At 45.1% G+C, this 22,749-nt stretch overlaps 1 protein-coding gene across 24 annotated transcripts in view; it reads left to right on the plus strand.

Annotated features, from left to right (window-relative positions):
• Window positions 1-22,749, plus strand: part of KIAA1217 (KIAA1217 ortholog) — a 772,703-nt gene that overhangs the window by 667,982 nt on the left and 81,972 nt on the right. The window contains exon 1 of one of the 24 annotated variants that reach the window (XM_067703179.1): window positions 15,026-15,345. The exons of the other annotated variants lie outside the window; for them this stretch is intronic. The gene's annotated coding sequence lies outside the window, so the exon portion shown is untranslated. Of the gene's footprint in view, window positions 1-15,025; window positions 15,346-22,749 lie in introns of those variants that run through there. 24 annotated transcript variants of the gene reach the window in all.

The following is a 22,749-nucleotide window of genomic DNA, read 5'->3' on the forward strand; positions in this document are numbered from 1 at the left end:
AATGTGGAATTTAAATGCTAGGTTTTTATTTTAACTTCTTGCACGCTGCTTAGAAGGAAACTTCTTTGTTATTGGCATTAGTCTGTTTTTGAAAATGCACTTAAGTTACATTGGCTGTCTCCAATCTATAATCTCATGATCTAGTTTCTGTTTAACCTTATAATTTAGAAAAGGATTTCAAGTGTCAACCTTGTTTGCTAGTACAGATCTCATTGATGTATGTGTTTTGTGATAATTTTCAGTGTTTTCACAAAGGTATTTGACTTGCCTTCGGTTTCCGAGACAAATGAAAATTTGAAGGCGTGGTACAAATTGGGAGCAGAGGGGGATTAGTGTGCTTCTTTCAACATTCAAGGAAAACATTATTTGTTGTATTTTCCTTGTGAACATCACTTTACATTTTAAAATATAAAGTGCGGGCTTCCCTGGTGGCGCAGTGGTTGAGAGTCCGCCTGCCGATGCAGGGGACACGGGTTCGAGCCCCGGTCCGGGAAGATCCCACATGCCGCGGAGCGGCTGGGCCCGTGAGCCATGGCCTCTGAGCCTGCGCGTCCAGACCCTGTGCTCCACAGCAGGGAGAGGCCCACGTACCGCAAAAAAAAATAATAATAAAATAAAATATAAAGTGCTTTTTTATCTGGGTTTTAAAAAATTCTTTAAAAAATATCAATTTAAGCTTTATGTATAACATTAAAAATGTCTGCAATTTTTATATAACAGATATAAGCCTGTTATTATCAGGTTTAATGGAAAAACCTGGAAAAAAACCTTTGGCAGAAATTATATTGACTTGAGATAACTATTCTGTCTTATTCTTGTAATAGTTCAGTCACAATGTTTTGTATTTATTTCTTTTAAAGACATTTAATAAGAGCAATGTCCTTTTAAGGCAGTCTGTTTCCTTTTAAAGGTACATGTGTGCATGGATCTGTTTATCTTTATCTCAATTTATAGATGAGTTAGTATGGATGAGAAGTTGTTAACCAATATGGTCTCAATTAATATATATTATTTCATATAGTCATCATTATAACCCCAAGGCATAGGTACTTTTATACCCATTTTAAGGTTGGAAAACTGAGGCTGAGAGAGATTAAGTGACAAATGACACACTAGTAAGGAGCAAAGCTGGGATTCAGCCCCAGGCTGACTGTGTCTATAGTCCCTGTTTTTAAATCCCACACTGCACACCCTTCCTTACCAGTAGCTAAGACCTCCCAGTCTGTCGTCAGATTCAGATAACTTATCTTGAAAATAACAATTATCAAAGAGCAATGCTTATTCGGCTTCAAGAGAAATTATTTTGTACAGTTTGGGGACTTTTTGGTTCAATCTGTAGCATCCAAAAGCCTAGGATCAGACTGGTTGCTTCTCCGGGGACTTGGTTGCAACTTACTTGGAGTAAGAAGAACACAGTGAAAGTCAGATCGCGTGGGGATTGCAAAAAGCACTGTGGATGAACTACCCTCTCCTCCTTCCTGCTTCCTTCTTTGCTTCATGTGCTGCGTCACTCATAAAAACCGTCTTCCCGGGATAGGGCAGCGAGCTGATTCATGAGCCTGATTTGGAAGTGAGAAAGTGTCTTGGAATGGAGATTTGCCTGCATGTGCCTGCCTACTGCCCTTTCAGGCTTCTGGCAGAGCTGTTAGGAGAAGGACAGCAAGAAAGTTACAGAACATCAGAGGTGGAGGGCTCTGGAGTCAGGGCAGCTAGCCAAGCCACCCCAGAGGCAGGGACTGTTGCTCTCCTGAACACACCTACCCCCCCACTGCCCAGAGATTGAGACATCCACTCGGCTGCAAAAACATCCTGGTGCTTTGCGATGAGAAGTAATTACTGCCAGCAGCATCAACGGGGATGCAGCTGCTCATCACAGCCCTGAACTTGGGCTGTAGGATCAAGGCAACTTGCTTCCAGCTCCATGGCTGCATAAAATCCAGGGCTGGCCAACAACCAGCCAATTGGATCAGAACAGGACTTCGCTCTTCCTTCACCGCGGGCTGGGTTGTTAGCCATTGCTGGGGAGATCCGGAGGGGTTTAGGCCACACCCCTTTGCCCTTTGATATCCAAACCACATCTCCTGGCTTGGCTTTTGTAAATACAGATGTTAGCAGAAATTGCCTCTGACGGGGAGTTTTATTGTCCTGGTATTTTCAGGTTGTATTCTTTGCACCCACGTGTTGCTTTCTTCCTGGGGTTTTGTTTTTCTGTCTTCTCCGTGGGTCCCCATCAGGGAAGCCCAGACTATAGGAGACTGCATCCGGCCACCCTCAGCACAGGTTCCCTTGGTCCAAGATCCTAATTTGTAGAGAGCTTCCAGGGGACCATTCTTCTTTTATTTCTTTTTTTAAATTGAAGTATAGTTGATTTGCAATATTGTGTTAGTTTTGGGTGTACAGCAAAGTGATTCAGTTACATATATTTTTTTTTCAGGTTCTTTTCCCTTATAGGTTATCATAAGGTATTGAATATAGTTCCCTGTTCTATACAGCAAATTCTTATTGCTTATCTAATTTATGTATAGTAGTGTGTATCTGGGGGCCATTCTTTTCTTTACACTTTTTCTTAAATTTCTCAGCATTTTATATAAATGCTTTTATATACATCGTGTTACTTTTATATATGTATATATATATATTTGTAGGGGGAAAAGCACATGTTGATTTTTCTTAAGAGGGAAGAAAAAGTTTTTAAGCTATAAATCACCTAGTGCTAAGCCATTTCCTTTCTGTCCTGCTTTTTGCCCATGGGGTCTGCATGTAATTTGCAGGAGCGATATGTCTGCTCCTGAGACACTTGAACTGCTCCTCCAGACTGGTGGCTGAGGAAATACACCTGATCTGTGTCATTGAACTTACCTCAAGAAACAGGCCTGGCTGACTTGGAATCATAGAGTTTCAGAGGTAGAAATAAGGTCTTACACATCATCTTTCATAACCCTTCACCTGTCAGTTGAGACTCTGGAGGCCTGGCGTGGATGGAGTGACTAGGTCCAGATCACAAAATTAGGAAGTGACAAAAACCTCAGACCAGCTCTTTCTCCATCTCTAGTGCCCCCCTGCTTTAGTTCTCACCCCACTGGGTCCCCCAAGGTGTGTTTTCTTGGTTGATTTAGGAAAAGACTCTACGTCTGACTTCCCTGAGCCGTCCGTGTTGCAGTTAAGTGTAGCCAGGTCCCCGCTTCCTGTTCAGATAGCAGCCCAGCCCTGCAGTGGGACCAGAGCTCATTAATTGGAAATGCATGGGCCTGGCCCAAAAATTAAACGGATTTTGAGCTAACCAGATTTAGATTATCCAATATTTTTATTGAAAGAGAATAGGCCATCAAGTCAACTGAAAAAACAGCAGCTGCTTCAAATTATGAGATGCTTTGAATGAAGCAATCTTGGCTTAAAAGAGTTGGGAAGTATTATAGCATTATTTGCAAAAGTCAGCCTCTTTGCTGAAGCAATGGCTTCTATGATAACCCTGTTGGAAACTCCCGCATATCCCTACTCAGAGTACTTTGAAAGTTGTTCTTCACTTGGAACCAGTGATTTTTGACAGCACATAGAAAAACAGATTCCTACATTTTAATGATTATATAATGTTGTTGTATGGAGTATTGGAAAGATAAGTAGCACAAAGAACCTGAGAGTTAATGAATATGATCGTTCATCACAACTAGGTAAGAAATAAAAGGTCAATTTAACACTGACATCAAGAAAAGCATTAAAGGGCTTCCCTGGTGGTGCAGTGGCTGAGAGTCCGCCTGCCGATGCAGGGGACACGGGTTCGTGCCCCGGTCCGGGAAGATCCCACATGCCGTGGAGCGGCTGGGCCCGTGAGCCATGGCCGCTGAACCTGCGCGTCCGGAGCCTGTGCTCCGCAGCGGGAGAGGCCACAACAGTGAGAGGCCCGCGTACCGCAAAAAAATAAAATAAAATTTAAAAAAAAAAGCGTTAAAGAGTAAATAATACAGCTGGTGTGAGGATGTGGGCGAAATGGTGATAGTCTCTTGTAACTGAGCAAAGTGTAGAAACCAAGGCTTTAAGGTAAAGCCCAAATTACGGAGGGGCCAGAGCAAAACGTCATTAAAGATTATACAGTTGACAGCCATGAACCGTTCTGATGTCAGAATAAAATCTAATTCGTGTTTAAGCGTCCTCAGGACCTCGGGTGTCTTGTTACTTGGCCCAAAAGAAAAGCTGTTCAGTACATCACTTTTGTGCAGATTTATTTATCTAAGACCTGTCCAGATAAAAGGTGTGAACGCCGAGTGCATCGTTCCAGCTGGAGGGACACTGGTCCTTGCTCAGGCTGCGCTAACTCACCCCATATTCCTGAAATACGAAGACTGTTTCCCTCAGTTGGTTGATGGCCACATGTACTTGATTTCTTTCTTTTTATTTATTTTTTTCTTTCCCCGTGAAATCAAAGGTCATGCTTTTCCCTAGTTCTGATTGAACTCTTTGAACCTGTTCCTTTTCGCTTGCCCTTGGTATGGTATCGAGAGCTGCCAGAGGAAAACCGAAACGAGAAATGGTAATGATGTCAATGATGAGGTAGTTCAGACATAGTGGGGACCTGCTCTACAAGGCACTTAAACTTCAAAGCAAACGCCTCTAAAGCATTGGGTGTCACTGTCAGGGTCTGAAGGCTTCATACAGATGAGCGACTAGGGCTGCTCCTTGTATCCCCTTCCAAGAAGACGGCAACTGAATGGAACATTCTGTAGGTGGGTCCCTACTCCCTTGCCAGAGGGACTGAGGGAACATTCTGGTTACATATCCGCAAAGTGGGTATCATTTTTGCTTGCCTTGAAAAGCAAATCTAAAAATATATTTCCTAGCAGCTGTGTAACTGCAGAACAAAACAAAAAAAATCTGCTCTACTGCAGCGCAAATTACTCACTAGATATCTCCAGGGTTCAGATGTTAATGCTTCAGAAATTTGCCGCAGATTTTACTGTATATATTTAGACCAAGGAACCTATTAGCTTGCGATCCACTAGAACCTCTACATTCTCATGAAAATAAGAAATGTGCCACTGTTGGCAACTTAAGGCTATAATTATGTTAATCTGACCATTCTAAGACTGAAATACGTTGTTTTAAAATGTTTCTGTATTTTTTATTATTCGTAACGATGATCTGAAGAAACTTGGTGAAATGCTAATAAGTTTCTATTCAGTATCACTTTGTGACTAGAGCATAAAAATGAGTCAAACGTGGTATTTGGATATTTTTAATTTGGGCAGAGAATTTTTATCTACAGATATGTACTCATATACACAGTGCATCTTAATAATATGAAAACTACCCAAATGTACTTTTATATTTTAAATGTAGAGACAGTGCATATACATGCAAGGCCGTCTCCACGTATATGCCCAATAACAAAAGTTTCAACGTTTGCATTGAATCACCACACTTTGCTATACCAAGAAAAAGAAAGGTCAAAAATCATTTTTTGAGCAATACCACAAGGTAAATGTTTTTCTATCAGGAAGTATTCTAAAGCACATGGGTCCCTGTTTTTAATGTGGGACCAGACTAAAATGGACTGTGTAGTTGAAATTCTGAGCACATCCGAAAGCTTGCCTTTAGCGACTTGGTCCAGCTTCCTCCTCACCAACCAAAACTTTTATTCCAGCCACAGTCAAGTGATGACATAGATCCTCTTTTCATTCCCAAAGAGAGGTTCTCCCGGCTGATAAGATAGGAAGGGAAGGGCTTCCCTGGTGGCGCAGTGGTTGAGAGTCCGCCTGCCGATGCAGGGAACGCGGGTTCGTGCCCCGGTCCGGGAGAATGCCACGTGCCGCGGAGCGGCTGGGCCCGTGAGCCATGGCCGCTGAGCCTGCGCGTCCGGAGCCTGTGCTCCGCAATGGGAGAGGCCACAGCAGTGAGAGGCCCGCGTACCGCAAAAAAAAAAAAAAAAAAAAAAAAAGATAGGAAGGGAAGAAGAAGGATCCAAAACAAAGATGTGGGTCATCACCCATCTCACAATTTTTATAAATAATTAATACTTGAATCTGCTAGTTGAACCAGGATCAAGTGGATGGAGAGTCTTATGTCTCCTGATCTGGGGTCAGGATCACCAATTCGTGTGGGAATGGGAATGAGGAAAAGCGCCTCCTTGAAACGTTATTTGATTGCATATGAATGGACTTTTTTTCCTCAAGGATGAGATCTTTGGAATATAATACAGCCTGGTGTTCTTGTGTCGGCTGCTTTCAGAATCTTCTTTCTTTCGTGAGCTCTTGTATCTCAAGAAGAGAGTGTATCATTCTCTTTACCCTCCTGTGCATGTGTTAAAGCGGGGATTAGCCATTCTATTCGTGTTGCTGTCACAGTTCATGGGGTGAGCCCGTGAATGTTCATCATACTGTGTGTGGACCATGCTCTTCTGCATGCAAAGTCACATAAGGGTAATTCGGCTCATTTGATGTTCACAGCACCAGCAGGGTGAGTACAGAGGGTGTTCCCCAACTCACTTAGCAGCAGAACCAGTGGCAGGACCACAGTCACCGCCGTGAGACCACAGCCCAGGGAGATCTTCGGGAACAGAAACCAAGTCTCTTCATTCATAATCCAGCACTCTCTCCACCACACCCTGCTGTCCTCCTTCTGTATCATGGTGAAGAAGGGTACTGATCAAAGAGCGAAGATGATTAAATCTTTTTTTTAAAAAAAACATTGGAAACTACTTTGTGGGCTTCAGCACATTGAACAAGTTGAGAGTTGAGGGTCTCTGGAATCCAGACAACGTCTTCTGATTTTAAGAAACTCCCTTTGTCTGTTTATCGACCCATATCTTCCTGTCCTCTTTTGGAGAAATTTTGCCCCAATGTTGCTTTTCAGAGAAAGGAAGAAAAGTGAGAGAAAGGATAATACAAAGAAGAAAAAGAAAGCTGGAGGTTGGCTTGGGCAGTGGGGGAGGATGAGGTGCTTTGGGGTCAGCCTGGAGCCTGTTTCCCTTTGAAGGGAGTTGCAAGCTCTCCCTGATAATCATGAACTTTGGAAGGCATCCCATAGGTGGCAACGCATTTTTGTCACCTGCCTCATCTCCTGTGTGATCGGATTCTTTCCTTTCAGGGGGCAGTGTTTGGAGGTGGGGGGAGCACAACTGGATCGGGGCTGCCCTTTTGCCTGATGTGGGCATTTTGTCACATGGCCCGCGGCTTCCTTACATACTGGGCCGGTAGCTGTCCATTTGGTTCCTCGTGGTTACTGCGAGTCAGGGATGCAGGGCAGCACTCGAGGGTAGGAATGCTCAAAGGCTCAGCAGTGTGTCCCTGGATGCAGGGAAGCAGATCTTGTGTCTGGCAGGGAAGCTCCTGGCCTGGTCAGAACCTGGCGGGGAGCAGGGACTGTCAGTGCAGGGTGAGGCCTGGCGGGGCATGGACAGAGAGGCACGCCAAGCCCAGCCTCAGGGTGTGCTCGACTCCCAAACTGGTTGTCTTTGAGCATGTTATTTATCCAAATAAGGAGAGGCAGTGCTTTTGCTGACCATCTCAGATTCCAAGCCTTGTGCACTGGCTGGCTGGTTGGCTGACTTGATATTTGAACTGAAAACACAAAGGTATTCCTTTGAAATGGAGCATTCTCGTGGGGCTCCTGGGTGCCCTGGAGTCAATGTTTGGAAGGCAGTTATCTACCCACGTTTGTAGATAACAGTAATATGGTCTGATCTATGTTACTCTCCTCTCATGCCTCTTGCAACATTCAATCCAGATGACTTCGTTCAGGTATTTCTGGACCTGATTTTCGACGGGAATAATACTGACCTTAGCGATTCTTGAACCACTGCCCTCCTTTGAACCTTGAACCATTCAGAGAAAGTCAGGTCTCTACACCGATTTCTTAACCCTAGAGTTTGAGATTGTTCTGGTCCTGGTACTTGACTTTGTTCCTTCATCTGTCAAATGGGGATTATATTGTTTATCTGATGGGAGTGTGCTAGGAATTAAATGGAAATGCATTTGATAAGTAAGAAGTCTCCAAAAATATTAGTTTCCCTTCCCTATCTCCATCTTCTCCTGGCAGATTTAATTGCCAATATTTACAGATGGAGAAACTCTAGGTAATTATGATTGTCACCCAAAGTTGAGTACGGTCAGCTTTCTGAATTAGGATTTAACCAAGCCCACAATAGAATGGAGATTTGGTTGGGAGCTTGCCTCTCCCCTTTACTCCCTAGAGCAGTTTTTGTCAAAGAGTGGTCCCTGGACCAGCAGGTCAGCATCATCTGGGAACTTGTTAAAAAGGCAAATTCTCAGGCCCCACCCGAGTCCTGTTAAATGGGAAGTGGAACGCGTTAATCTGGGTTTCAGCAAGGCCCCTGGGGGATTCTAATGTTGTTGAATTACGTTGAATTTGGAGAACCACTGCCCTAGAATAATTTGCTGGTCGGAGCAGAGGTCTAGTCATTCCCCAGGACTCTTGACACTTCCCCACCTCTGGTCTATGACAATGCCTTTCTTCCTGCCTGGAATTCCTAAGAAAGGAAACTCTTTCTTCCCTACGGAAATTCTGCTCATAATTTGTGGACTCACTTAAATCTCACCTCTTCAGAGAAGTGTTCCTCAACTATCCCAGCCAGAAAAATCTTATTCTTCTAGAGATTCCAGAGGGTTTGTCTGTCGCACCTATTTGACACTTGCCACAGTTATTCTTGCTTTTTGTCTTATATTTATTACTCATGTCCATGCTTCATCTTCTCTACTCTTAAAAGGAAGGAACTTGGCGTAGAGATTCTTTTGCCGTCCTCAGCCTTAACCTTGGGCTTTGCATAGCTTTGCCCACCTAGTGACTACTCACATATTTCACAGGCCCACAAAATGTCGCCTTTGGAATGGGCCTGAGAGACAACAAGAGATCAGACTTCTCGCTTACAGGTAAAGAACCGGACCTTAACACCTGGATCAGAAGTCAGGTTCCGGGGCTTCCCTGGTGGCGCAGTGGTTGGGAGTCCGCCTGCCGATGCGGGGGACACGGGTTCGTGCCCCGGTCCGGGAAGATCCCACATGCCGCGGAGCGGCTGGGCCCGCGAGCCATGGCCGCTGAGCCTGCGCGTCCGGAGCCTGTGCTCCGCAACGGGAGAGGCCACAGCAGTGAGAGGCCCGCACACTGCAAAAAAAAAGTCAGGTTCCATGATACCCAGTTTGGTGTTCTTCCTTCTCCACGTACTGCATTGACTGGTGAGAGACACCTGACTGGGACACGCGGGGCCACTGGCCTGGTCCAGACTAGCAGATGTCCTTGGTTTGCTGCCACAGACTCCAGCTAAACCCAAGGAAAACAGATGGGTTTTCAAAAGTATATTCATGTAATTTATAAACCTGGAACCTTTTCAGTTCTTCCATAACTAATGAGAACTGGGAAAGTTCACAAGCCTATATAATTATATAACAAATGGCATCTATTCCCAGTCATACGTGAGAGAATGTTGCCAGTTCACATACTCAGTATACCTGGGACACCCATGGAACTTCTTTTAGTTTCAAGAGTTGCTGTTAAGAGTAGAAAGAAAGTGGCTCTTCTGAGCCCAGGAAAAATACGCACAAGGGCTGTTTTGATCTGGATCCACATCATTGTTTTTTCATGTTTATTTTGAGGGAAAAATTGAACTTGGTGGATTTGTTGAATTATTGTCCCTCAATGTTATCCTCTGGGGCTCTTTGCTCACACAACCCTTTCTTCTTTTGACACTGGCTAATATTGTGCAGCCGAGGATCAAAAATAATGGCACGGGGCTTCCCTGGTGGCGCAGTGGTTGAGAGTCCGCCTGCCGATGTAGGGGACACGGGTTCGTGCCCCGGTCCGGGAAGATCCCACATGCCGCGGAGCGGCTGGGCCCGTGAGCCATGGCCGCTGAGCCTGCACGTCCGGAGCCTGTGCTCCGCAACGGGAGAGGCCACAACAGTGAGAGGCCCGCGTACCTCAAAAATAATAATAATAATAATGGCACGACTAAAACACCTTTCATCAGAAGCCATCCATAAAATTCCCTTTAAAATTGGCTCTGCTGACATAGCTCACCTTATATTGTGTTGTTTGTTCTATCACTTGCTAACAGAACCAGCACATATCCTACCCCGATCAGTATGAAAACAGAGCAGAATGCAGGCAACGGGATGATTCCAATAGAAGGGCCACGGTTATAACCCAGGTACACAGAGTTGATTCCAGAAAAGTTGTGAGGAAAGAAGGGGGAGAGGGGCAGGGGGACAGGAGGCAGGCCTGAAGGGGTTAAATCTACCAGGGAACGCTTGGTGTTAAGAAGCCGAGGCTGTTCGAAGCCCTGAGAAAGGGGCTGATGGCGATTTGAGTACTACATTGTGAGAGGGCAGTGGCAGACCGAGAATAAAAGACCATTTGTTTTCCAACTTGGCATCATCCATTCATCAGTTTGTTTACCAGCATTGTCTCCAGTGGTCTCTGAAGAATATCTGTCCTTTAATCTGTAGCTGTAGAGCGTAAAATTCTAGGTAGATCGTTGTCAGTTTGCTGTTTAGGTTTGGATACGGGGAGGATACGTTGTATCATCAAACTAAACTTTTTAAAAAAATTCTTACATTGTTGTGAGCATCCTAAAGCTATATAACGTTGTGTCAGCTTTCTTTCACTTACAACATAATCACCTAGATCCATTTCCTGAATGAAAGGTAAGTGGGACGTAGGGCACAGTGACAGAGGTGGAACGCATCTGAGAGATGTGGTCCCAGGAATGTCACCCAGTAGCGGAATCGGGGTCGTAATGGTAAAGAATGTTAATCAGACGAGGCCCAGATATTTTATCCCATAAGCAATCTGGTGTCTGTGACTAATGAAGACATATATATGTGTGTATACATATACGTATTTGTGTATATACACGTATTTACACGTATGTAACTGGTAATGTAATGATACCCATATAGTGATAATCAACTAGTGGTATATATGAGGATATGTAAGTATATATAAGCATAATGTATACTAATATGTATATTAGTTAAGTACAATGTATAATTAATTATATAACTAATTTTGCGGCAGGAAGATAAAAATTAATAGGAAGTCAAGAGAGTACCTGTATCATTATATCCTAAAGCCACTGAGATGTCCTGTTACTCTTTTCCTTTGCCCTGAAAATCTGGACCTGAAAGGCGAGCAAATGAGGTACTTCTCGAGTGGAATTCACCAGACTGCCCACTCATGGTCAAAACTCAAGTGCATTAACCCTCAGTAATTCTGTAGGGAAGACCTTGGGAGCATGAGTCCTCGCAGAGCTGCTCAGCGACCTTAAACAGAGAAGGAAGTAGTGACAGTGTTGAGGCTGAAGATGGGGATTCTTGCTGCCTTGCTTCTTAGTCCTGTGTGAAGTTGGACAAGGTTCTCATCTCCTCACACTTCCATTTTCTCACCATTCACATGTGGAGAGTGACACCGGACCTCCTGACCCGTGCATTTCACTTCGTTCTGTGGCTCGTGAAATAAAATCACCACTGAAAGCACTGTCTAAACTGCAAACTGCTGGATGATGACGATGATGATGGTGTGTGTGTGTGTGTAGCCATCTTCCATCATACCTTCACCCCATGGAGTTATCTAGATTTTTCTTGGCTGTCATCCCAAGATAAGAGAAGTGGAGGAGAGGGGAATTCCCTGGCAGTTAGGACTCCGTGCTTCCACTGCAGGGGGCAGGGGTTCAATCCCTGGTCGGGGAACTAAGATCCCACATGCCTCATGGTGTGGCCAAAAAAAGGGGAAAAGAAGTAAAATCCTTCGTAGAATAAAAAACATTATAAATAAATAAAACAGTATATTATATATTGTAGGATGTTATGTTGACCAGTGAAAAAGGAGTTTAGAGACTTGTCCTGAAAAGAAAAACAAAATCTAAGGCACTGAACGTTTGTATTTGGGTGACGGAGATGACTTATCTCGGAGCACCAAAAGGGGGTTGTGTATAAAAGTAATTGTCTGTGCAGGAAATGGGTGGATGTGCAGAGAGAGATGAGATAAATAATGAGGAGTTCTTTGTACCATCCGTTGCAAGTGGTAGCAAGAAAATATCGTTTTACAAACTGTAACTATTTTAGATATAAAAGGAGGTTGTCCTTGCCTGAGTGTCCCAACAGAAGATTGAGTGTCGGTATGAGGACATTGTTCTTTTATCTGTGCTGCAGCTCTGCACAGTTACTGATTGTGGCTTGGAAGTTACATGATTTATTTCATGTTATTTGTTATGCGTTTCCATCCTGAGATCTTGACTCACCACTGGGCACAGTATTAAGTCAGCCAGCGGGTCTGGTGCAGGAGGGCTCAGCAGAGTTGGCTGTGTCAAAATATTTGTGGGAATAACACTCATCTTAAATATAGCCAGAAGCTCACCGTGTCTTTCCTGAGAATTAAATAATTTTGGCAACAGTCTGTCTGTCTCGTGTCTGGGAAACATTCCATTTATGACCAAATGAAACATTAATAGACCTTCCAAATGACCATCTTTCCAATTTTAACAGTGTAAGAAAGATGAATTTGAAAATTTTCCAGCATCAAAATCACTCCCCTTCACAATAGCATCTTTGTGTTTATAAGAGTGGTTTAGATTTTCTTTTAGCATATGTACTTTTTTAAAAAGCCAATAAAGCAGCGAATGCGAAAGGGGAAATAGGAATAAATTTCACAAGACCGTTAGCCTTACCAGAGCATAAAAAGTATTTCCTGTTGAGGTAATGCTGACTATTTATTAGCATGTCTTTTCTTAATACTCACTAGAAATAAATTGCTTCCACTTTGCCTATAGTGCCAGTCAGTGAAAGGAACAGGGAGAATGAATAGCAGGACACTTAACACACTGCTGGGAAGCGCAGGTTCACAGAGGCTGTAGCATCCGAGCTAGGCAGCTGAGAACTTGGCCAGGTAACAGAACCAGAGCGGGGGATGTTGGTGATTGGGTCCACCCAGAATGAGCCAAACTTTGCAGTAGGTTGTCCTGTAAGAGCCATTCTCTGGAGGGCATAGGCCACCCAGGTGAAGCTGAGTTCTGTGGCAGCAGAATCCTGCTTAGGAAATTACCTTGCCTGATCCCCCAGCTGGCACTGGGTTACTGAACTCCCCTCTCTCTTGGGTGAGCTGGGCGCTGAATCCTTATTAGAGAGCATTTAACTCATCCCGATTCACCACGGGATTGGGCCAGCTCTCACGCTTCTGACGGTGGATTACTGCTCTAGTCCTGACCAAGCCATGCCTCTCCTGCCCAGACGGTGCCCTGAAGCATTTTGAGTGTAAAAGAAAATTTCCCTGAACATGGCAGGAAGGAAGGGATGGGAGAGGTGACCAGGACCATGTCTCACCGTGCACCCACCGACTCCCAAGGTAGCAGGGCCCACAGAAGCCACCTGCCACTAAGGCGGCGGACGTGGACTCCCATGCTGAGCTTGGCGGGGTTCACGTGGCCAACAGCAGTGACAGCTCAGTGCTTCTGGGCCGGGGGGCGGGGCCAGCAGAACCCAGACGCTCCCGCATTCGTTCACCTCCCTAACGGTCCTACACATACGAAGAGCCAGGTCCATTCGTACAAGAATGCTGCTGGTTAGGACATCTTATGCCCTACAACTGGGGCTTTGGAGAAGCAGTCGGGGTGGGCCCACAGCTTCACCTCCATCCCCCTTCCTGGAAAGCACGCGTTTGACTAAGGGACCAAGACCTGCCAAATGGATACCAGATGTGTCAGGGGCCAAGACTGTGTGCTTCCCATACTCTGGTGAGAGATAACAAACTCTCGCCAATTAGATAAAAAACCAAAACAAGGCTTTTCACGTTCCGTCTACTCTTCTACGACCTCTCAGGTGGCATCTGTTACAACCACTTCATCCAAATATTGTTTCGAATGAGACATCTTAGGAGGAAAGCAATGTCATGGGCTCCGTGTTCTCCTTCCTTTAATCAGAGCTTTTTGATAGCAGTAAACAGTTTTTTTAGAGAGAGAGAGCCTGCGACACTGACTGGATTTGAATTTAAGAAACATCATGGAATTCTTTTGGTCAGCAAGAACGACCTCTAAAGGCCTTAAATGTTTGAAAAATGCACGTGGTCGTGGGGTGTGGCATAAGGCCAGCAGGGCCTCCATCCCAGCCTTCGGAGCTGTTTGTCCCTGGGTTCCCACTGGAATGGCTTTCTGCCCCATTCAGTCCCCGAGGGCTCAGAAAGCACGATGGTGATTACACAGAGCCTACCTGGGAGCTAAGGAAATGCTTCCTCGCTCTCACCTTTTGTTGGTAATATGCTAATACCTGTCTCTTCTGAGGGCTGCACAAGCCACTTCTTGTTGGGAACACAGCCCTCCTAGTGCCTGTTCCCCTGGAAGAAAAGAGCTGTGTTGACAGTGATTGCCCACGGGCGTCTCCGGAGACTGCCCCGGCCTTCCCCTCCTCTGTCTTGTCGAGGGTAAGGCAGGAGGACTCGGGCTCCCTTTCCCAAACACCCTCTTTGCTTAGCCTTGGCTGGTCCTCTGTCTCTTTCCCGCCCCTTTCAGGTATGTTTTCTAGAATGATTGCACTTGCCTGGTGCTGCCTAGGTCTGATTCATGGCTGCTACTCAAAGTTCAGCTTGGTAAAACCTGGTTAATTAATAGACAGCCTCCTCTGTCACCCTCGTGTTTACCCTCCGGCGTTATAAACCAGGGGGAAAGGCTCACGTTTCTTTCGGCTGTCAGCCCACGGACTTCAGAAGTCTGGCAGCAGAATGGGCATTGGGTGCTGGCCCATCTGGGTTTTCTCAGGAGCCCCCCGTCTCCATCAGAACACTGAGAGGTGGACCTGGGGAAAATGAGCATGTTGGGTTTTCTGATGATTTTGTTTGTTGGTGGCTGGTCGTTTGCTTGTGTTCGTGACCCTCTTCGCCTTAGTAAGATCTGTCTTGTAATATTTCCTTCATTGTTACCCCATTTACCTAGGCCTCTCTGAGTTCATTTGTTGGTGTGTGTTTTCCGTGTGAGCAGTTGTTAGAGGACTGAGTCACCCGTGCGGTAGCCTGTGGTTGGATGTGGGCTGAGGTTATTCAGTGACTAATATCCAAGGGGAGGAGAAATTGGCTTATCATGGGGAGGACGTCTTTTTATCCATGCCTGTAGCAGCTTCGCTCAGAAGACCGGGGTAAAAGAGAATGGTCCTTCCTGGTCGTGAACACCAGGGAACATTTTAGGATCTGTGTTTGTGTGTGTGTGATTTCCTCTCTGAAAAGAAAGCTGTCTAAAATGTCCACATGTGGAACCGAGGATTGAGATGAAGCCAGCAAACAAAGGAATCGCGTGATTGAGAGCTCAGCCAATGTGCTTTCTCCCGGCGTTAGCTGCACAGGTGATTTCCTTAAGAGAAAGTAAGTGGCTTTAATTCTTTGAGGATGAAAGAGTCTCCTAAGACCCATTTTCAGTTTTGTCTGGTGACTTCATTGTATGGTCTGATTGAGTGGTGTGTTTACAAATCCTAGACTTGGAAGGGTGGGGTTTGAAATACAATAAACTGTACATGATACTCCCTTCCGCAAAGAATATATATATATATATATATATATTTTTTTTTTTTTAATGCTCCATAAAGAGACATGATTACAATGAGACAGTTTCCCAAATCATTTGAAAGAAACATTTTTCATCCTGGATTTTTTTTTTCCCAGAAGCCATTGTAAGTTTTTTCTCCTCCTCTTTTATATTCAAGAAACTTGTAAATGAGTAATATTGGATTTAACTTACGGTGTTTGGGGGGAAACGAAATATAGGTATGTTAGGATTCCTACCTCAGACTTCAGGTGATTAATTTGAAACTGCCCCAGATTCATGCTGGTCTTTGAGGAGGGTGAGCCTAGCAGCGTATTGAGCCGGGTGCTATGAGCAGGGCAGCGGCCTCTCAGCTGGGGGCCACGGTGCAGAGGCTCTGGAAGAAACTATGCTGTTTACAAGAATTGGAGGGACTCACTCAACCAAGAGCTGGCCGTAGTTTGGGCAGTAATGGAAGGAGGGAGACAATGCCCAACAAACCGACGAACAATGAGGAACAGCCTCATTCATGCGTTGCCAATTTATCTAGCGCAAATAAATGACTTTTTTCTTTGTCTGGGCCAAGGTGCAGGGAAATAAATATCCATGTTGTGTCCTGGGGAGGTGTTAAAAGAATCTTTACTTTTGTGTTTAGGTCATCTCTTTCTTGCTGCAAAATTAAATGCTTTAAAGCTCACATAAGGACGTTAGGGTTGAAATTTTCTGGGCTAAAAGTGTCAGTGAGATAACATGTCAGATATTTTCAACTTTCTAAGAGCGATGAAATGATACAGAAGATTAGTGACCATCAGAAGAACTGGTGGGAGAATAAAGGATTCAGGTATTTTAAGGTGAATAGCAACTGTGGGCATGTGTGTGTATGTTTTGCTTATTTATTTTACATTTAAAGTTTAATATAAGTTTCTCCTAAAAGGTCTGACTGAGTAATAGTATAGGAAAAACCTAGCATGTATTTAAGGTCATTTCTTTACTCGTTAGCCAAAACACAGTTAAAATACAAAACAAAACAAGACCATGCAAGTGCCTGGTTCTAGGAAGATACCTCCATAGAAAGAACACTAATACAAAGGGCTGGGATTATTTTTAAACTATGAATTATAGAATCTTAACTGTCATCCTGGTTCAGTCAGTCAGGCAATGGGTATCTCCTATATATAAAGTCCACTTTTTTTTTTTTTTTTTTTTTTTGCGGTACGCGGGCCTCTCACTGTTGTGGCCTCTCCCATTGCGGAGCACAGGCTCCAGACGCGCAGGCTCAGCGGCCACGGCTCACGGGCCCAGCCGCTCCGCGGCATGTGGGATCTTCCCGGACCGGGGCACGAACCTGTGTCCCCTGCATCGGCAGGCGGACTCTCAACCACTGCACCACCAGGGAAGCCCCTAAAGTCCACTTCTTATTGGAATAGCAAGTGGACTCTGGGAGATCACACTGAAGACTTCTTCATCACCGTCTGCCTCATCCTAAGAGTGATTTCCCTTTGGTTGCTCTGTATCCTTTAGTGTACGAACCCAAGTTACCTAATTTTAAGGGTTTATTCAAGCGGTAGGTTTAAAACATTTCCCTACTATATCATGGGAAGATGATGTCATTCTCTACTTGGGCTCCATGTAGAGCCAAGGATGAAATTATCAAGGTTCTTCTCAAAACTCAGTCTTGGAAAGTCAGTCCTGGGTTGGCAAACCAAGAGAAGAATTTTGCCAAAGGCTTCCAACCTTTAGGTCACCCCTATTGATGGAGACATTCAACCTTAGATGACCTGTTTTGGCATAGCAGAACGCTTGTATTCCCCTCCACTGTGGATAACTCAGGTGGACAGCAATTCATTCAGTGACCCTGTTGGATAATGGCAGGATTATTTTGAAGTGGACAAGGCAGGGCTGACATACAGCATTACCATCAGGTACGTAGTGTTCATTGCTTATGGCTACGATCCAGCCTCGTTGGCTGAGGTCCCATTCTGGCTGGTTGGTACTCATGAGATACAGGCTGTTGGATGTTAAATATTTTTACTATCACCTGCATTTCCCATATGAATGCACAGTGTATCTGAATTATTGGTAATTAATTGTTACATTTCTTTCTGAATTCATCTGCACAAGGCGTCCAGAAAGTCTAATGAGATTTTTCTAATAAGTTTTTTGCATGTGTTTTATTTTCAATTTTACATAACTTCATTTCACTTAGTTATATAATGTGCCTCCTAGCCATTTCTTTTCACATCACCAAACATGTTTTTAAAAGACCTACGCAGGCATCTCTGTTGTTTTAAAAGAAATTTACTCAAATTTTTATTAATTAAACTTAACTTTACATTTTTCTTTCATTAATACTCTTTATTCTTCTAGACAGTTCTGTACTCCTAGGAATGTTGATGTCTCATTTTGCTCTCTTACCAGAAAAGGGGGGGTTCTCTATGTGTTCATTTGGTTCAGGATCCCCCAAATCCAGATGAAGCCGGATGAGGAGGAAAGAGAGAACAGGGAGTAGTGACTAACCCCGTTAGGATTATTGTTCATCCTAAGTGGGTTCTAGACATTTGAAACCCTATTTTGGGGGGAATGGGGATGAATAACGATAATGACAACAGTACCTACTATTTGTTGCACCTGGTTGACCTTGAGCACCATGTGATGCTTTACACACAGTGGCATGTCTGAATATATCTTTACGTGTGTTTGGGTTGATTATTGCATTGTGTGGTCTGACTGGGTGGGGAATTTGGCCAACTATGCACCGCCGGCTGAGCCAGTCCCTCTTGTATTTTATCACCTGTGAAGCCCTGCCATGCTTACCACTGAGCCTGACCTTTCTTTTCATTGAGCCCTGCATTGAGGAAGACGGGGGGGAGAGGTATTTATAGAGGATCCGTGTTGATCTACTACAAAACTTTGGTTATATGGTTGCTCCAGCCATTCTGGAATGGGAATCAGGTATATTACCGCACAGTGACCTTGGGAATGCCCTCCTGGTCTATGGCCGTGAGCCCCTGAGCCTTGAGAGTGTGTGGGCTGGAGCATCGGGACTGGGCCATGTGGTGGAGCAGACACAACTGGAGGCTGACCTTGACCTCACCCTAGGTGTGACTCCCCAGGGGCTAGGAACTGGGGTGAGGGTCCCAGGGGTGAGGACAGCCTGAGGATATCCCAAGTCCGGTTTAGAGGGGGAGAACAGACTAGTCTACTGTGGCGTGTGTGCGTGTGGCGTGTGTGCGTGTGGCATGCGTGTGGTGTGCGTGCGTGTGTGTGGTGCGTGTGGTGTATGGTGTGTCTGTGTGGTGTGTGTGTGTGTTGGGGAGGCAGGGGTAGTGGAGATAAAATTGTACCGTCGAGTGAGGAGCCTGCATACTCTGGGATCCCCTAGGGGGTCAGGAGCCAGTTCAGTAGTGCTTGGATAATGTACCCCTCAAAGGGCTCCTTTTGGTTGCTAATACTTGCATTTTGCCTGCATTTTTTTGTCAGTCATTTCTATTATGAAATCCACCATAATGTGTAAAACTCCCCGGGTCAGGGACTCTGCATTGCTGGGTCCTTCCAGTGACAAGATGAGGAAGCCTGTGGGAGACCAGCCAGTTCATCCCCTGCATCCTCGTGACCAGGTGTAGGTAAGAATGTATCCTCTCAAGAGCAGGACGTTCCCCTCCAGGGCAGGAACTTACGGGCTTGTTTAGAGCTGTGTCCTAGAATCATGCTTGGTTCTTAGCAAGTGCTTGGTAAATATTGTTTACTAAGTGAATGAATTTATAAGGTAAGGAATCAACATGTCTTCAGGGCATTGGGCTCTGTTTCCTTTTCAGCCTTCTTCTTGTTGCCTCTTCTATGTCTTCTCTCACCCACACTACGGGTCTCTCAGCTGCTTATCTTGATTTTCGTCCATTTGAGCCCATCTCCTCTCTCCTCACGCCCCTACCTCACCCACCCTCCAATCATTTATACCCTCCTTGTCTGTCACATCTCTGAGAAGTCCAAATGGAAATGTGGCTTCTGTGATAGCACAAATCAAACTAGAAGACAGAGCTTGGGAGGTGCCACTGGCTGTCCGTCCCCTCCCTTGTAGCCGTTTGGAGAATCTCAGTGAGCATGACCCTCCTGGGCTTTGATCAAAACAAAAAGTACCACCTATTCACATCCTGAATTCATTTGTATTTTTGATTCTGCCCCTTGCTAAATAAAATAGTGCACTTGCAAATTAGTTTCCTCTTTTGCCATTAACTTGCTTCCTTTTTTTAAAATTAAGATCTAATTGACATATAACATTATATTAGTTTCAGAGGTACAACATAATGGTTCAATAGGTGCATATATTGCGAAAAAATGACCACACTAAGTCTAGTTGACATCCATCACCACACAGTTAACGATTGTTTTCTTGTGATGAGAACTTTTAAAATCTACTCTCTTCACTTTCAAATACAATACAGTATTATTAACTATAGTCACCATGCTGGACCGTACATCCGCAGGACTTAAATGTATTTTATAACTGCAAGTTTGTATATTTTGACCATCTTCACCCATTTCACACACATACCCCCAGCCCCCCGGGCACCCACCTCCTGCGTCTGGCAGCCACCGATCTGTTTTCTGTATCTATGGTTCTTGAGTTATTGATTCTTTAGTCATTGTTTCTTCTAAAGGAGAGCTAGTGGGAGAGTCCTAACTCTCCTGAACTGGGTGGTAATGAAACAGCCCAGAAATCACTGCTGCCTGGGCAAGTACTGCGGGGCTTATGACGACCTCTCCCAGCATGCTCACCATCGTCACGTGGCAGCCCCAGAGCGGGTACTGTTAGCATTCTTCCTCCCCGCCATGCCTGGGGTTCCCTTCCCTCTTCTATCTCTTGCCATCCCTACTATGCATTTGCCTCCAATTGCACTCATCTCCTGAATCATTATTTCCTCCTGACCTTTCTCATAGTAAGGCATCAGCAAATGAGTAAAACTTCCCTCCAAACTTTTCCCATGCATCTCCTTTCTCTCTCTGGCCATGTCCCTATATTGTATCAGCTTGAAAAGATGGGAAAGATGCTTACTATCTACTTTCCAGGGCCTCCACTCGAAAAATGTGCCCAAGATGAGCTTTAGGAGACAGTTTAGCCCTTTTGGTACATTAGACCCACATAGTTTCTTAGTGTCTCTAAGAAGCTATGACCTCAGTATTTAAACCACTGCACTGTTTTTTCCCTCAGACCCCACAATGTTGAGCTCTACATCAGGTATATTCATTTCCAGTGATTGCTCTGACAAACTACCACAAACTTAGTAGCTTAAGACACCACAAATTTGTTATTTCCCAGTTGTGGAGATCAGAAATACAGAATGGTTTCACCGGCCAATGCCAAGGTGTTGGCAGTGCCACACTGCCTCCGAAGACTCTATGGGAGAATCCCGTTCTTTGCCTTTTCCAGCTGCTGGGGGCTGCTGCATTCCTTGGCTCATGGCTCTGCTCCATCTTCAGAGTCAGCAGTGTAGCCTTGTAATAGGGAAGAACCTTTTGTGTTCTATTACAAGCTAGCTAATCACTAAAGGGATGTTACCTATAAGCTTAAATTACACATAATGGCCCATCTCTGGGAACCCTGACTCCCAGGTAATAAGCATTAAGTTAAAATAATTTTTTTTTAGCTCACAAGAAACGTCTTGACCAGACCCACCTGTGAATGACTGCAGGGAGAAAGAAATTAACACCTCCCCTCTGGAGGCTGACCGGAAACAGGAAGTGTTTGACTTTACGCCCTCCCCTTTTAGTATAAAAGGAGCCTGAGTTCTGACTCAGGCAAGATGGCTGTTTGGTGGGTGTGGGTACGTTGTCTTCTCGGGCTGCTGGCTTTCCGAATAAAGTCGCCAGTCCTCGCCCCGACACCTCATCTCTTGATTAATTGGCCTGGCGTGGGGCGAGCAGTATGAGCTTGGATTCAGTAACAAATTTGGGGGAGCCATCCAGCAGCCTTGCTGCTCCTGGCCAGCCGGCCCCGGTTGGGGAATTTTCCGGTAAGGCCCTAGCAGCTGCCGGGCCCACTTGTCCTGAGGGTCTTCCCTTCAGAGTTCCTCGAAGCAGCACCGGCTGCCCCAGCACTTGGCAGTTGGAGCAAGGAGTGGACATCTGGGAGCCGACAGTTTGCTTGCAGTAGGGTAAGTCGCTCCGGTGTGTACAGCCGAGAACTGTGCTTCCTCTCTTCGTTTGGGGCGTTTTCTCCGGAATAAGCCAATTTGTTCTGTATTTGAGTGGGATACCCTGTTGGAGAGAGGAAGGAGTTGTTGGGCTTCTACCCTATGTGTCAACTGGTTTGTTTCTTTGGACGCTAGCATGTGTGTGGTGCCGTTTGTGTTTTGTTTGTCTTGAATTTCTATCTTTAAAAATGGGAGGCTTCCCTGGTGGCGCAGTGGTTGAGAGTCCGCCCACCGATGCAGGGGACGCGGGTTCGTGCCCCGGTCCGGGAGGATCCCGCGTGCCGCGGAGCGGCTGGGCCCGTGAGCCATGGCCGCTGAGCCTGCGCGTCCGGAGCCTGTGCTCCGCAACGGGAGAGGCCACAGCAGTGGGAGGCCCGCGTAGCGCAAAAGAAAAAAGGGGGAATGTTTCAACTATTCCTGAAGAAAGTTCTCTAAGGTGCATTTATGGGTAAGGGATCTGATTACAGCTCTGAAGCCATGTGTCAGAGGACGATGATACTTTGTTACAATAGTGCGTAGCCGCAGTACCTGTTAGGATCTCTACAGGGGGGTTAGGCAGGGTTATCTTGGGGCCCTGTGCACCATGTACTGGTACCCTTGCTGTGTTAATTATGTCATTTATGGTGTCCTGTGTCGTTGGTATATGTAAAAACCCAAGACCAAACTTGAGGGTTTATTTAGGATTTTCTGTGTGTTCTCTGGGTTTTGGGTTTCATTTTGTTTGGTACCGTTTACAGCCAAATCAGTTTTGTGATACTTCAAACTTTTACTGATGTCAGATGGAGAAAAGGAACAGGGAAAAAAAACCCTGTCTGCTCTTGTCCAAGAGTGGGACATTCCGAGGAAGAGAACGTTTCCACTTGGTCCTTAAAATCACCAAAAGCTACAAATAGAAATAAGTCTTTTCCATAAATATTACTAAAAAGGGTTTAGCCATCTGTACAGGTGACCTTGATTTGCCCCATCTGCCAGAAACCCCGTCTGCATCCAATCTTTTGTAACTGATGCGTTTTACATTGTTGTACTTGATTCATGGCTAAAATTTTGGAATGGGAACTA

The sequence above is a fragment of the Pseudorca crassidens genome, chromosome 1, assembly GCF_039906515.1.
Source record: "Pseudorca crassidens isolate mPseCra1 chromosome 1, mPseCra1.hap1, whole genome shotgun sequence".
Classification (NCBI taxonomy): domain Eukaryota; kingdom Metazoa; phylum Chordata; class Mammalia; order Artiodactyla; family Delphinidae; genus Pseudorca; species Pseudorca crassidens.